The sequence below is a fragment of the Peromyscus maniculatus genome, chromosome X, assembly GCF_049852395.1.
Source record: "Peromyscus maniculatus bairdii isolate BWxNUB_F1_BW_parent chromosome X, HU_Pman_BW_mat_3.1, whole genome shotgun sequence".
Lineage (NCBI taxonomy): Eukaryota > Metazoa > Chordata > Mammalia > Rodentia > Cricetidae > Peromyscus > Peromyscus maniculatus.
Window position 1 is genome coordinate 132312739 of NC_134875.1, and position 6000 is coordinate 132318738.

Sequence of the window (6000 nt, forward strand, 5' to 3'; positions counted from 1 at the left end):
GTTCTTCATAATCTCTTAGTGGAAATCCACAGTCATTAAAATTATTGTTCTGCTATAAATAGTGCCTTGTTTTTCTATTTTTAGAGACAGTTTGTTTTTACTTACTGGTTTGATTTTTGTATTATGTTTAGCTTTTTCTCATTGAGAATTTACTCAGGTTCTTGAATCTATAACTGACCATTTTTTCAAACTATGTGAAATTTCGACCAATATTTTTTCAAATAAATTTTCTTTTACTTTCTTCCTTTTTTCTTGGTAGAGACTCAGTGGTAAGGTAAGTACCATGTGCATGGCTGAGAGAAAGACTTCAAATATTTTTCAACATAGAATTCATCTTCCTCTGGGACTCTGATGGTATGATTATTATACGTTTTAGTATTACGTTTTAGCCTCATGAGGTAAAGTTAATTTTTTTCAACCTTTTTTTCTCTCTGTTTTCTATTGATCCTCTTTCCATTATCTGCATTCTGTTATTGAGCACCTCCACTGAGGGGGGGGGGTTCTTTTTTAATCTCAGCTATTGTATTTTTTAAATTAGAAAAAAAATTATTTGCAGTCAGGTCTCACATAGCCTGGGCTGGCTTCAAATTTGCTATGTAGCTAAGGATGCATTTGAATTTCCGCTTTTCCTGCCACTACCTCCTGAGTGCTGGGATTAGAGGCACGCGCCACTACATGCAGAGGAGCAAACCCACAGCTAGGCAACACTGTAAAAACTGAGCACACCCTGTTGCATCTCTTAATTCTATCATCACTGTTTCTGCATATATGTTGAGACATTCACCCAGTCTAGTTTGCTGTTGTTGAGACACAACTTTCTCGTCTATCTTAAGAGTAGCCACCTGTGCTAGTTACTACTGTATCTTTGTCATCGAAATACATGCAAGGAAACATGTTAAGTAAGGACCAAACCACTTTATTCGGGCAAATGGTTGCAGAAACATTTCAGTCTACCTTTATAGGAAAGTCATGGTGACAAGAACAGCTTGGTCCAGGCTGGTGGGACCATGAGGTGCTAACTTGCTTGCATAATGGTAGAAAGGACACAGAACTCTGGCTGAAACCAGGAGTATAACAATAACATTCAAAGGCCAGCCCCTAATGCCCTAATGACCTACTTTCTGTCCTGCTGGTTTTGTTTGTTTGTTTGTTTGTTTTGTTTTGTTTTTTGAGGAATTAATTGAGAGCTGGAGAGATGGCTCAGTAAGGAGTGTGTACTGCTCCTGCAGAGGACCTGGGTTTAGTTCTCAGCATTCATAAAAGCCACCTCACAACTACCTGTAACTCCAGTTGCAGGGAATCTGACGCCCTCTTGAGGCTTCTGCAGGCACTTGCACTCACGTGTGCCTACACACAAACAGACACATGCATGATATACATAATTAAAAACAATAAAATGTCTTTCCTTAATTAGTTAATTGTATGTGTGAGTGTGGTGCCCATAATGCTCATGTGAAGGTCAGGGGACAAGTCTTGGGAGTTGGTTCTCTCCTGCCACCTTGTGGAATACCAGGCTCACACTCAGGTCATTGTCCCTACAGGCAAGCACCTCTACTAGCCGAGCCATCTTGCTGGCCTGACCTAATTTTATTAGTTAGGCTTCATAGCCTTTCAAAGTAGCACTACAAGCTGAGGACCAGACACTCAAGCCATAAGCTTATGGGAGGCAGTTCAGATTCAAACGATAGCATCACCTTAATTTTTTAGGATGTTTTAGTAATCACTGCTTAAAATTTTTAGGCTACTAATTCTAACATCTACGTCATCTCAGCATTATGTCTTGATTATCTGGATGTTTAGTAGTTTTTATTGTATCCTAGGTGTTTTGAATACATTGTTATTAAATTCTGGGTCCTGTTTATGTGCGATAAAGAATGTCGCTATTTTATCTGTGCACATAGGCTGTCTCCCTGGTCCTGTTTAGTCTGCAAGTCCTCTGTGTGGTGCAGTCTCAATGTCAGCTGTGTTTCCAAGCTTCTGCCATACTGTTTAGCTCTTTCACACAGGTCTACAATCCAGTGGTTGGTGCTGAACTTGGACATTGGTCTGCTTCTTTATTGGTTTATTTTCAAAGTCTTTGATATGCAGTTTGGGATTGTACCCACACATGCTCACATCTGGGACGATCCCAGCAACTCATAACAATTTTCCGATTCCTTTCCATAAGCTTAAGATAAACTCCAACTTTTCAATTCCCTATGTCTCCCCCTTTTCAGTTCTCTAGCCAGACCTCATCAGAATCGATTCGTAGCACACTGGTGGCGACACTCTGGAGTAGAGTATCTCATTATAGGGAAATTCCTCCTGAGTAATGGCTCAGTGTCTACCATGTATTGGTTTTCTTCTAGACACTTACCATATATTACCTCATGAATGTATTTTTATAAAACCTCTTATGAAGATAGAATTATTGTTAGCATCCTTACATTACAGACTGAGAAAGTGAGACTTGGGGCTTAAGCAATTTACCAAAAGGGTGCAGCTGTTATAACAGAAAAATAGTGGGCTAGGATTTGAACTCGGGTAGTTCTCTTCATCATTACATAGGTCTGCATTACTATATCATTTCTTTGTATGAGTCCTTCTTTATTCTTTATTTCCATATCACTTTGCACTCAATTTCATTAACACGAATATGCAATACTTGTTATTTTAAATAAACAACATCTTCCACTACCCTTAGAGCAATGAGTCTCCCTAACTCAAATTTAAAACATTAGGAGATATTTAGGATTCAAATGCCCTAAAGTCACCATAACAAATCACCACATAAGAGGTGTCTATTGTTTAGACAAGTCTCCCTGTATGGTACAGGTTGTCTTGGAACTCATTATATAGCCTAGGCTCACCATGAGCTTGCAGTCCTCTTGCCTCCACCTCCCAAATGCTGGGATCATAGATATGCGCTATCATGTTTACTTAAACTGAATGTCTTAAAGCAATACAAATGTATCCTGTTACATCTCTAGAGGCCAAAAGTCTGAAATTAAGGTATTGGCAGGATTGTACTCCACCCTGGAGGTTCCCCAGGAGAATTTTTCCTCTGATCTTCCATTTCTGGTGAAAGTGGACACTTTTGCCATACTTCTTTTAGGAAGTTCTGGCCCAACCAGCCCACTGACTTTCTCCCTTCCCTTTCCCTTAGTCTTCCTCCTTGACTCTCTCACCCCCTGAACAGGATACCTGTTGTCAAATACTTGACTCAGGCCTTCACTGGGGTCAATTAAGACACTAGCTCATTTGCCAACAGAAGAGGGCATGATCCCACCTGTCTCTCAATGTCACTATTTTTTTCCACCTAGTGTGCAGTGATAGCACCCAGCATCTGGCTTTAGCTGTGGATTTCAGAACAGTAAAGAGGTGATAAAGAGGAGGCCAGGAGCCTAAGTGACCAGGCATTGTGGGCTAGAGTGACAGTATCACATTAGTTCACCCCTTAATACTCGATTTCCATTCTCAGTACTGCCAATATCCGGTGCTGTCAGCTAAGTTGTTACAGTTTGCCCTATGACCCTTCCAGAGATCATATGGTGACCTAATGGAAGACATGCACTTGTTTTGTCTGTGATTTACTGAGCCCTGTTCGTAAGCCACAAAGCCAAGTGGCTTGTCCCGCGCAGTTATTCATACTACCAGGAGTGGCGAATGTTTTGTCATGGCCTGCTTTTTCTTATAGCTCTCTCTCTCAGAGGATGCAGTGCACTTCAGCATCATCTTTTTCTTGAATCTGTTAATCGAGGTCTCCCAAGCCAACCGTGTTCTCAGGCGGCTTTCCTCTTCAAGGACTTTGCTATTACACTGTCAGTGAGTGAGGACCCTGCGTTTCCCTGAGTCCTTCCTGCTAGCTGAGATTGAATGGATGACAGTAGCATGGCTTGGGCCCTTGAAGAAGGCACTTCCCTGTATTCTTGACATGCGTGCACATGAGCATCCCCGTCTGGCAATCCCCCATCATCTCAGAAACAAGCCCTAGAAGTACCAGCCCAGCCCAACATTCAAACATCACCCCAGATAGCTTTCATCTCCCAGGCCCAGAGGACAAACTCTTTCTCTTCGTGTTCTATTTTGACATTATTCTGCTTCTTTGTTCCCATTTTAGGGCAGTGTGAGAGGCGATGTGCATTAGCTTTTGTGGGATTTAATGAAGCAAGATTTGACAGCATTTCATATCAGGTATCACCTTTTGTGTGCATGGGGAGAAGGGATGAGCAATGTTCCTTTAACTGGTGCCAGAAGAGAAAGAAGAGAAAGACAAAAAAAATCTGATAACTGCTTTTTTTCCATTAAAGTCCTGGCCCCTTTCTAAAACGCACTATTCGTCTATATTTCAAATCAGTTGGGAATCATATCTTTCCACAACAGCATTTCCTTACTTCCTGGAAACATATATCACAGGATGTATAATAAATGTTTATGCTAGCTGTAAAGAGGAAAGTAACATTTCATAAAATTTCCCATGGACCCCAAGGTGAATTTAATATAGGATCCTGAGTGACGAATCCCAAAGCAAGTGAATTTGGGCTTAAAGCCCATCCTGAACTGACTTCATTCTGCTCAGCTGATGTTGGGGGTGGGGATGAATGCAGGAACAAACTAAGCTGAGGTCTCTGAGTGATAAATTGGAATGTGACTCTTACATTAACCCTGCTCTTTCCCATGTGTCTCTCTCCTACCACACAGGAAGGACTGACTGTTTAGGAGTACTTGGTGCCTGACTCCCCACTGGGCTGCTGAAGGACAGAACAAGAAGAAACACTTGAAAACAGCCAGAGATAAATTTGCAGTGACGGCTTAGCTCATACCAGTTCATCCAGAGACTCTGAAGCTACCAGAAGATGGCCTTGCTTCAACATGTTGGCTGCTATAGGACTACTTGGCTAGACTGCACCGTCTTCTGAACTTGTTCAAAATAGGAGAGGTCCAGCGGCCCAGGATGGCCAAGACCCAATTCACCCCAAAGCATGTGCAAGAGGTCCCAAGAGGTCTGTATCTGTTTGTAAATCAGTATATCTAGCATCAGAATCAACTAATTTTCTTTTCTTTTATCTGATTTTATTTTATTATTATATTTTTGAATACCTGTTTGTATTCTAATGAGAGAGAAAGAAAAGGTATGGATTTGGGTGCATGGGGAAGTTGGGAGGATGTGGGAGAAGCTGGGGGAGGGGAAACCATAATCAGAACATATTGGATGAAAAAAGCTATTTTCAATAAAAAAGAATTTACATTTTTTATTTACTTATTCATTTATCTAGTGTGTGTCCTAGTTTGACTTTCTATTTCTGTGATAAACAACATGACCAAAAACAACTTGGAAAGAAAAAGATTTATTTCATCTTACAGCTTGTGGACCATCATGAAGGGAAAACAAGGCAGGAACTCAAGCATGGTGGGATTCTAGAGGCAGGAACTGAAGCAGAGGCCATGGCTGAATGCTTCTTACTGAATTTGTCCACCAGTGGCTTGCTCAGTCTGCTTTCTTATACAACCCAGGATCACCTGCCCAGAGTTGACACCACCCACAGTGGGCTGGGCCATCCCCCATCAATCATCAATAAGAAAATGGCCCCACAGACTTGCCCACAGGCCAGTCTAATGGAGGAATTTCTCAACTGAAGTTCCGTCTTCTCAGATTACCCTATCGTGTGTCAAATTGACAAAAATCCTAACTAGAGTCGTTTGTGTGTTACATGTGTGCCTGTGCCCATGTGTGTATGTACACACACACACACACACATGCCCCAGCATGTATATAGAGGTCTGAGAACAACTCAATGGAGCCAGTTTTTTCCTTCTACCATGTGGGTCTTGCATAGATCAAACTCGGGTCATCAGGCTTGGCAGCAGAAATTCTTGGCCTGCCGAACCATCTTCCCAGGCCCTTCAACTGCTTTGCTAGAGAATGGGAGGCGGAGCCACACCGAGCAAATGAACCAGGAAGCCATAGTCCTGTATTTGTTCTGCTGATGGTGTTTTATCTGATCTGAGTAATTTTCATGT